Genomic DNA, 11,179 nt, shown 5'->3' with positions numbered 1-11,179 from the left:
GATTTTGTCTTTTCCTTGCAACCATATAAAGATTATCAATAATCCTGTAACACATCTACATATTGTGCAAATTAAATATATGGACACATCTACTATATTGTGCAAATTAAATCAAAATTGCTCCACAAACTAGGCTTTCTCATGCTGCATGTCTTACCCACTTCTTACTCCTCAAAAATATCCAGATTTAAAGAGAATCAATTACATGTAACCAGAAATAGACATTTAAAAGAATCTTAGATATTTTTTCCTCCACATCCTCTTAATTTGTGCCAGTCATAATGCACCCTAAAGCAATTAATTCATAAAACATAGTGGCTCTACAAAATTATGCCACACTTTTTTTTACTTTTATTGTATTTACTTTAAAAAAAGAAAAACCATAAATAAAATAATGGTGTTCTCTTCCTAAAGCTAAATGTCAACATATTCATTTGGTTCCCAATCATGGCAAAATAAATAAGGAGACAGGAGGAAAGATGAATCAAATCTATACAGTGTGGTGCATTCACTTTTTCCATTTGTCTTATCATGTCAGCTCATACCCTGCAAAAATGTTGCTATTAGATTATAAGGAGGAATATCTGTCAATATAATCTTGGAGGCAACTACAAACAAATTTAATCAACTGAAAACAAGAGTGACTAATAAACTCCAGCAAGAATTAAGATGCTGTTCAAGAAGCAGAATAAACGTTGATGTATTACTTGAAAATATGATTATCGTTTCCCTGAAAAGTCTATTCATATCATGCTCTTTAGATGTCTGGATTTTGGCAGCAGCGCCCAGAAACTGAGTGAAGGTAATCACACAAGTACAATGTATTGATTCCATTACCCATGGTGGAGGGGCAGGCAGGGCTTGGGGGATCAGCATTACGTGAAGAGCTGGCAAAAATATAAGCAACAGAAGAGAATGAGAGCTGTTGAGGACATGTTCTCTCATTTCTCTTTAATTGCTGGTACACAACCATCTGTTTCCATCTATAGGGAATGAATATGCAATTAGAGTGGGAATTAGGATGGGTAAAGGGAATAGCTTGTGTGTTCTAGTGTATTGTGGTAAAATAAGCTTCCCCTTATCTTTGACTGCTGCAGGGTAGGATTCCCTTTCATCATGGCATGTCCAGAAACATTGAATCCTACCTCTAGACATTTAGCTAGGTCTAAATGAGGTTCAGGGACTTATAAAAGAGAACTTGGATTAGTGCACACAATGGGGTCAGACCATCTGAGGGAATGGGATACCCCAAACATGCCAGATTGACAGTGTGGTCACTGAAAGAAAATCAGCAAAATGAAGAAAAAACTCTGGCAGAGTGGACTGATCTAAGAGTTGAGGCAGAATTTACAAGGGAGCCGTGATTCCAAGTGCAGTGTAAGGCTGTGACTCCTCCCCCACCATTTATCTTCCCCCTCTCAGAAAGTACAGGTATGCTCTGGGCAAGAAAGAGATATACTGCAGCCTTCCCCAAACCCCGGGAACGTAAGAATCACCTGGGGCTCTTGTTAAACTGAAGATCTGATTCAATCGGCCAGAACGGGGTGGAGGGGGGTTGAGATTCAGCATTTTTTCACACCTCCCAGGTAATGCTAATGCTCTTGATATGTGGACTCCACTTGGAGTAGCAAGAATCAAGAAGATTGCTTGGTCACGTGGGGTAAAAGCTCTACTATATGAAAAGCTGTTCATAAAAAGCAGAGGGACTTTCCTTGGTCTGGGGAGAAGATCAACAGTCCAACTGTGATCACCCATACAGAGGATGATCGTATGACCAGGGCAACTAGGAACCATGAAAGGCAGATCACTAAAGAGCTGTAGGAAGCAAAATGGTTAAGAGCTCAAGACTTAGTATGAGACTGACCTCAGAGTCCTGGATCTGCCATCTTCCTGGCTATGCAGTCTTAGGCAAGCTGCACAATATCTCGAAGACTCTTTCTTTATCTTTAAAATGTGAGCAACAATTGTACCTATTTTCAATGACTGTTGTGAAGATTAAATAAGATAACGTAAATCTACTTTGCCCACGGGAAACACATTGCTTGCTTGCCTTTTGAGTCTCAGCCCCATTCCTAACCTTCTCGCCCACGATGTTACCCAGAGTCCCATGCCAGCTAGTTTGTGATCAGCCTCTGCTAACTACTGGGAGATATTGGTGGAAGAAAAAAAAGGCAAGAGGAAAGATAAGCCATTTTACCTTCCTTTGCTTCTGTTTCTGGAAGTGGCTTGAGTAGAATCCCAAAGGCCTCAGGAACATGGGCTCATGGGTTCTGAAGGCAGTGGCTGCAGCTACAGTGACAGTGGTGACTGCAGATGACTGCCGGGCACTGTGTTTGCTGCATGGTTATGGCAGCCTTAACAGCAGAAACAAATGACTGCAGGTTCCAGAAGTCTCAGCAGCAATTCCAATAGCATGAAGATTGGGTTCCAGGGCTCCTGCAGAGTCAGCAGGACTGCAGGATCCTGGCTTCCTGCAGAGCAACACCGGTGGTAGTTTAGATAACAGTTGATACTAAGGACACTCCAGCACCCTAAGCTGCACAGCCCATGTGGTTCCATGAAGCAACATGTCCCTTTTGTCCCTCCAGCTCTAGGGCTGTACTAACCTAGATATGAGTACCTCTGAGGCACTCATCTCTGAATAATCTCATCCTTTCCCTTCCTGACAACCAAGTCCTTCCAACACTTTTATAAATAATTCCCTTTGTTAAATCCTCTCTATTTAAAATAACTAGAGTGATTTCCATCTTCCTGACTAGACTGATAGGTACCATTACTGTCATTATTATTGACAGTAACAATTTTGGGGGCCTGTGGGAAAAGTGCACAAGAGAAGTAGTGGAGGCTACTGAATTTTTGTCTGCAGGTGGTGTGGAAAAGAAACCACATTCTTCATCTTTGCCCCTCAGTGACCCTCCCCTAAAAACTGCACATACTTTAGATATTATAATTCTAGGACATCTAGTTATAATGGTATCAAACATATGGTATCAGATTTAAAATAATAGAAAGATTGGCAAATAGAGTTAAGAAATGGTCCCATGAAATTTGATAAAACAATGATGGAAAATTTTAAAAGGAAAGGAAATTTGACAACTAGTGGTTCAAATCTCATCCTCTAGATAATGAGAGCTTTAGGAAAAGAGAACAAGAAAACAAAGAGGAAGAACTTATATAGAAATAATGCAAGAAAAATGTGCAGATCTAAAGGACTGGAGTTTCCAGTCCGTAAGAGTTCCTTGAGCTCCCAGGTCATCGACTAGCCTTTACTAACCATTAGCAGTTCTGGATTATATTTTACAGCTTTGCTTCAAGATTTTCTCCAGAAAAATATAAGTTCCTCCAGGGCAGAAACTTAACTGTTTTTCATTGTATCTCAGACACGTAGCATAAAGTGTACATAAAATGTGCCCTCATATGGATTCTGAGTGACTGAACTAGGATTCATCAATTTCTTCAGTTTTTATAACATCCAAAATTTACCAGTGACTACTGTTAGAAAGTCCTTTGGATCTCAGTGCCGGACATTTTCCTAGATAGCATTGCATTTGTAAAGGTCTTCTATAGGTGCCTATGAGGAATGTCCTTTATAGGCCATTTTACCTAGTTGCTAGAACCATTCATCTATGGATAGTTGATGATAATTGGTGATGAATTATAGATTATGGATAATGATTTTTATTACATGGGGCACTTTTGGTTTAGCAATCTAGTAAGTGTGTACAGAAAAATTACTCCATAAACATTAGTGATGCATTTGAAAGAGCACAGGACCTCATGTTGGGGATTGTGTCTTATTCAACTTTAACGCTTCGTGGTTATTTTCCCTTGGCAAACCATTTAATTTCCTTCAGCCTCTATTTCCTCTTCCATAGCATGCAGAGGATAACTTTATACAGTTGTGATAAAAATTGAAAAGTTGTAAATATCTTTTTAATTATGCAAAAACTTCTGAACAGTATTTAGCTCCTGTGCTGAGTTAAACCAAGAAATATCTGAAAAGATTTCTCTTAAGCAGCTTACAGTTCTGTTAAAAACTGACATGAGAAATACAAAAAGCCCTTTAGAGAAATCTGCAAAGGGTGTGAGCATTCACGTTGCAGAAAAATCAATATTTACATGGCCAAACTATATGACAGGACATGCAGTCTCACTCAAAATTTAAAAAATGAAAATTCAAAAAGTGAAGTCTATCTTTCAGGGACTAGAATTTGGAAAAACTAACATTTTTATAATATCTAGGTGTGAAGATGTGAAGAAGGTGGCATGCTCAAACACTAAATGAGGAAACAAATAATTTGAAGGAAAATTTAGCATAGCTCTTAAAGTACCATGCTTTTAAAAGTACATACCTTTGATCCACAATTCTACTGCTGTGAATTTACACTGTAGAGACACTCAGAAACAAAGACACGTGTACAAAGTTTTTTCATGGTATTATTAATAACAAACATCGCTAGCAGTTTAAATGCCTATCAGCAAGGAATAGCCTGAATGAATAATGGCACTTGCAATGAACTGTTTTCTCCTTAGACATTTAAAACAATTCATTTTCTCTGCCTGTGTATACAGGTTTGTGGCAGTACTAATTGCTGACACTGATCTTAGATTTTTCAGTATCTTAACACAAAGGAAACTGATTTCTTGCTTATGTTGTAGCTCAGTGTGAGTTCTCTGGTCAGAGAGGGGAGAGGGCGAGGAGAGGTTTGACACCGAAGACCAGCTCACAAAATCTGCCATGAGGGCTTAATGTGAGTCAACTTGCAAAACAGAGTCAAGAGAAAAAATGCAATGCACAGAACAGGATATGCATATGTGTGTGTACGAATTATATGTATATATGTATAAATATTTACATACATGTATATATATGTTATGTTTGTGCACATATGTGTATAAAACCCCATTTCTTTAGATTTTTTAATACATTCTTTAAAAAGCATATACCAATATATATAAATTCTGTTTTCAAAATGAACACTCAAGAAAATAATAAGTAATTATTTTGGTGAGAGGAACTAAGATTGTGATGAGAACAGAGGCTTTACTGTTTGTGCTGAACTTTTCTTTTTGGTGAAATTTAAAAAATTATGTGTATATGCTTTGCATTTTTAAAAATAACTTTAAGCAGAAACAGAAATATCCAGTTGTAGAACCATTACTACTATATATTTGTCTTAATTTGAACTTGATTCAGCAATAAATTGAAGCCATGTTCAACCCATGGAAAGGGCTTCTTAAATGTTGAATGAATGAAATGATGAATTAATGAACAAAAACTGTCTGAAAAATATGAGGGCAGTAGGAATTTAACAAGGGAAGAATTAGTAGATGGTGTAGCTGTCATAGTACTTTCTTGAAGGACACAGGGTATGAACTGGGTCTTGAATTATGCCTTAATTTGGAACAACTTTTGTATGTATACTAGAGCAGAGTAGTGGACAGCAAACATTCTCAAATCTTAGCAGATCAAGGGGAAAAAAAGGCATGGACAGCCTCCTGTATTTTTAGAGCCATTTTGTATTCACCAAGTTTAAATTGGCCATTACTTGGTTTTGTCTGTTATAGACTTCAGAACATTTTATCCTGCTGTGTTGTTTTATTTGTTTGGCCCTTGATATGACCAAGATTTTTCATTCTTGTTCTGTTTTCTGGGTCCTTGTTCATTTATTTTTTTTCAACATCCCCTGGGCCTCTCCTACCTCTTGTAAGAGACTTCCTGCCTTTATGGACACCATCTTTCTGTGGCCCATTATCCAGAGAGGGGCTTTGGGATTTCCACATTCACTGCTCTCTCTTACCTCAAACCTCCTGCTTATAATCATGTGAGTAATGCAATTTTGCTCATGGAATTATATTTTCCTTCACTCCAGAAACCTTTGTTTTGTATACCATAGTTAAAAAAATATGTACAGACTTATGCCTACTGTATTTTATCAGCCAGAAGTAAGAACATTATATGGGGAGGAACAGGTGGCTTATAAAAGATATTATATTGCTTTCTGCTTTTGCTCTATATCCTGCAGGTAAACTGATATTTTAATTTCCTCAGACTCTTTTGAAAGCTCTCTAAATGAATGTTCTGAAGAAAATATATAACTTTGGTTATCATACTTTATGGTTATTACTGTGTACACATTAAATGTGAATTAATGCAATAAAACAGTGCATTTCACATAAAAATGCTATGAATTTCACTGCTGCCACTGACATAGCACATGTATCAATGTAATAATGGGTTACAAATCTTTGTCAAGAGAAGAAGCAATCTTTATTTGATATTCACTTATTGTGAGAATTCGAAACAAATAATGCACTTGTATACCTCACTTGTACCTGATCTATTCCCTTTATCTGAGGTTCCTTTTAGGAATTAGCATTTTCTTTAGCCTTAGCTTTAATTTGGTAACAGGTGTTGGCATTAGAGATATTTAGTAAAGATTGGTGCTAGTGAAAATCCATTTGCCACTAAATATGGGTGAGAATTCTCAACACTGAAATTTAAGGAGATTCTGCTGACTTTTCCAGGTATTATCAATTTTAACAAAGCATTTTACCATCTTAATATTGTATCAGTAGATAAAATAACATGTAACTTATAGCAAATGGTTAGATGTTAGCTGCTTTTTACAAGAGGCACTAACAATTAGTAAACACATTCACTGAGGTTCAATTTGGAACTTTTGCATATACATCTACTAATTCCACTTTAAAGGAACTAGCCAAACTTCGCCTAATCAATAGTATTTATCAGCAAATGCATCTTACATGTTTTGAAGGAAGAAAACAAGCTTAGGCAATATTTAGGTCCATAAACTTTAAGATTACATTTAAAGATGTTGTTCTAGCATAGTTCTATGAAAGAATTCCTCCATATCCCCTCCTGCCCCTAAGACAAAACGTGGATGCTGATGAACTGCATGTCATGGTTTCTCAGAAGTCCTTGTTCTTATTCCAGGCCACACAAGAAGTGCTTTTTGCCATACAGCCTCCAGGGTCTGACCTGTGAATCCGTGGCAGGTGGAACTATGGTGCTCACTACTGCTGCCACCATCCTGAAACTGTGTAGGAAACACCAAATGACATCAGCCAAGCATCCTGATATTGCTGAGTCTGGAATTAGCCTGCAGCTGCCTGCCCTGAATTTCTTAGTGTATGAAAAAACTGTAAATCTTTTTATACACTTGATATTGTTGTTCACTGTTTTTCTTGTTGTTGTTATTTGAGTGTCTATTTGAGTCTATTTGAAGTGTATGGTCATTACCATAAATCAAAACCAGTCATATAAGTTGTGTGGGTTTTTTTTTTTTTTTCAGCAGTGTTCAGATGAGTCTGTTTAGATGTGAGCTTGGGTTCAACAAGGGTTGGGGTTTTACCAGATAAATACCATAAAAAGAGAAGGGAATAAAGGAGTTCAGAGTGTTAAAAAGAGAGACTGTAACGAGAATCATGTAGTCTAAGAAAGATGAAGAGGAAAGTGAACGTGGCGGGAAGGTCAATTAGGTCATAGTAGTCTTAGTGAGGTCAGAGAACTCTTGCAGTGGGCTTATTAAACAGACTGGAAATATAGGAAAAGGTGGTTAAACACTGAATGTTTAAAATTGGAATAAGAAATGAGGGTATGACTGATGATGACAAGTCCTTGAGTTTGACTCTGGGAATGGGAGCTAAGTGACAGAGAGCAAAGGACTCTGGACATGGGGAGATCAAAGCCCAAGCAGATCATGCTGACATCAGAGAGAATGATCACACACAAACACACACACAGGAACATGCACACCTGTGGCCTCATTCATATGTGGATAATAAGAGTTAAACATCCACTTGACACCATCCCTCATACCTATTTCCACCATTCGCTGCCCTGTGGAGGTTGGTCTGTATGGACTTCATCACTTACATTGCCTAATTCTGGCTTTCAGTGGGTCTGACCAGGGGAAAATGGAGGGGAAACCAAAGATAGGGGGTTTATCCCCCTTCCCCATCTCTTCTTAGAGGGGCTAAGTAGACGGTTACAGCTCCTGATGGAGGCGATATGCCCTGTCTACAGCTCCACGCTCCCTCCAGGTTTCTGAAATGCTTCTCCCTGCCACTGTGCCTTCCAGCCAAGTGGTGGCAAAGGCTTCATGCAGAGTTCATGGTCATTCCGTGTTCATTCCCTTATCACAGCTCACACCCCTTCAAATAGTTCCTTTATTTAACATTCTTCAAATTAAACATTTGAAGTGAGCCGTGTATCTTCTCCTAGGACCTAAATAATTTCAGTCAATTTTATAATCTATATTTACAGAATAGTGAACAATAGAAAAAATATGTTGTATCATATATTATGATGCCTAACATCAAATAATGAGATATTAAACAATATTTTGAATTCTAATTGAAGTACAGTTTTTAACTAAAAATGTCCTTAACAAAACCCAATCTTAAAGCTTCATATTACAAATTTTTTTTCTCAGAACACAGAGGTTAAATGACTTACCCATTGGAAAATTTTGAATCATGGTGTCAAAACTCTATTTTAATTTGGTCAGATGGCCCTCAAGGAACTGGAGATCTCGGAACCTTCTCGCTCCAACCTAATTTTATCTGGAGAAAAAAAATAAACTATATTGTATCTAAAATAGAACTTAGAAAATATATAATTTTGCTCAGGAAAGATACACAGAAACCGTTTAATTTATCCTAAGTTCTATAGCAATTACCCCTCTCCTTTGATGTATTTCTGCCATTCCTAGATACATACTTAAACCATCTAAAAATTTCTATCATTTATTATTTTACAAAAATAAAACTGCTTATGGATGACTCCACAAAGGCAAAGACAAGCCATCCAGAAGCCCATGGGAAGGTCCACATAATTAAATGTGATCCCAAGGAGATACTTCTTAAAAAAAAATTTTTGTACTTTTTTCTTTGACACTCCAGTACCAGAAGTATGCTTGATTATTATTTCCGAGTTGGCCACAAACACTAAAATTTACCTTACCAGTGCTTAAAAACTCCACTCAAGGTCATTATATCTTTACAGAGGATACTCTATAAAGATAAATTTCTGATAGGAATGTTCACACATTCTAGGAGACAGAAGAATAAATACCCTGAACCTTATCTTTTCTATTTGTACAAGCAGCAGAAAATATTTGACGACAAACATTCTCATTTCCATTTGTCACACAATGCTTTTAACAACATATTATCATCAGCTCATATACCGAGAGGTTGCCATTGATGTTATGTATCAGGAAGATGCTTTTCTGATGACCTTTAAATACCACAATCCCAAGTGATGATGCTGAATGACTTTCTTTTATCCCAAGACCCTCTTTAAAAAATTCAAATGCTTTGGGGTATGTCATTGGGCCAGTGAAGCAGTGTTATATCTTTTACAAGATGTTAGCATAAGGAAAGGCTGTTAAATCTTGAATGTCAGTCATTACCTTTTACTAAGCTATTTTTACTTTGTGTATTTGTAACATTTTTATTCTAAAGAGCACAAAGGAGTACAAAGGACCCCCATACTCCAGACTGTTGAGAGAAGGTGGGATATGTGTGTGTGGAGCCAGGCAGCGGGGGGGCATCAGTATAAAAGTTTTGAAAGCAAGTCATCCACTGATGGTGACAGTGAGGACAGATTTTAAACTAGACATCCCCATCTGTCAGGGGCTACACTTCCCATATAAATCTGGGACACTCACCCTTACATGTAGATCAGGTTCTTGTAATGCCCAACAGGTGACCTTGACGTTGAGCCAGCTATCAGTTGTGTGCATACTGAGTGAGATATTTCCTCTACTTCATTTGTGTCAGCCCACGAAATAATAAAAGCAGCCAAATTTCTTTCTTCTAAAACCCTCGTTTCTTGGCATATAACTGTACTAACAGGGATGCAATTATTTCCCAGAATGCCCCTCAGGGAAAATACTGTGTGCATTTTGAAAAGATCCTTTATTAAATCACTTAAGGTTAAGAAAAGACCCAGAAGGCATTCTTGAGGCAATATATGGTCAAAAAAATGTCTTCTAAGAAGTGGGGAGAGCCGTCATCTTGTAACTAAGGAACATTTTGATGGTCAATCAGTCTGGTCAGTGGGGCTCACATATGTGCGAAAAGAGCAGAATCATTTCAAATAGGGACAACCCTGAGCATTGCTTAAAGAAAATGCAGGAAACCAGAGGGACCACAAACAACAGTGATCTAATGGGATCTGTGAAGACTGGGCAATGCAATGAAATGTGATTGCAATGTGCAGTGAAAACCCTCTCTTCCCTCTTCCTCTTCCATTAAATCAACAGGAAACTTTACGCTACTCAGTAATCCTTTTGACGTGATTGGATCATCCAAGGAGAATGTAAATAATAAAGGGTACAAGGCAAAACCAGGGACATGTCAACATTTGACATTTTTTTAGATAAAGAAAGGGATTCACTTCAGGGACTTTTTATATGCTTTCTTGCATTAAGCAAAAGTATTGATTAGTCTTACTGTCTCCTCTTTCCATGCTGGTGCAGTGGAATATATCTTAAAACCTTTTATATTTCAAGGACAAAAAAAAAACTCTTGCTGTGGAAGAATTCTATCATTTTGAAAAGTAGAGCAATGGCCCTAGGTTGCAAGCTCTTTGGAACTTGATTCTCCAACAGTAGAAAATGCTGCCTTCCCAGTGGCCCTACCTAGCCTAGTCTGAATCCAGCGTTAGGAATTATCTTGAAAGAACCAAGAAACTTCTAGTTTCTACTTGGGATGGAGACATCTGGGAAGAGCTGTGCTCCCAAACTTACTACAACAATGGATAAAAGTCAAAATTCAAGTTCATGACTTTCCTTACACACATCAGGAAGCTGATGCTGCTGAAAACCAATCAGCTGAAATCTAATGGGAGACAGATGCATGTAGGGAGACATGGGACTTGAGTCCTTGCGTTCCTGGAGCAGATGCGGCTGGACACCAGGCAGAATTAAGTTAGAAGAGCAGACGGGTTGGTAGAGGCTGAGTAGGGGCTGGTGAGATTGTGGAGCTGTAAAATGGGAAGATATAGGAGAGTTCCTATCTCTTTCAAACTTTTCTTCTCAGGCATGATGATCTTGCAGCACAGCTACTGAGAGTCCCAAGAGAGCATATAGGTCTCACAAAGGGAGACAGCAACCCCTGTGGGACAGTACAGGTCCAACCCATATCC

General features: G+C 37.9%; 1 long non-coding RNA gene across 1 annotated transcript in view; it reads right to left on the bottom strand.

Annotated features, from left to right (window-relative positions):
* Positions 1-8,481: 8,481 nt before the first annotated feature.
* Positions 8,482-11,179, bottom strand: part of LOC118970579 (uncharacterized) — a 42,004-nt gene continuing 39,306 nt past the window's right edge. Inside the window, exon 5 of the long non-coding RNA XR_012125951.1 lies at positions 8,482-8,589. This is a non-coding gene — a long non-coding RNA (uncharacterized lncRNA). The remainder of the gene's footprint in view (positions 8,590-11,179) is intronic.

The sequence above is a fragment of the Manis javanica genome, chromosome 15 (genome assembly GCF_040802235.1).
Source record: "Manis javanica isolate MJ-LG chromosome 15, MJ_LKY, whole genome shotgun sequence".
NCBI lineage: Eukaryota > Metazoa > Chordata > Mammalia > Pholidota > Manidae > Manis > Manis javanica.
Note: the sequence above shows the minus strand (reverse complement) of the source record. Positions and strands in the feature narration are given on the sequence as shown.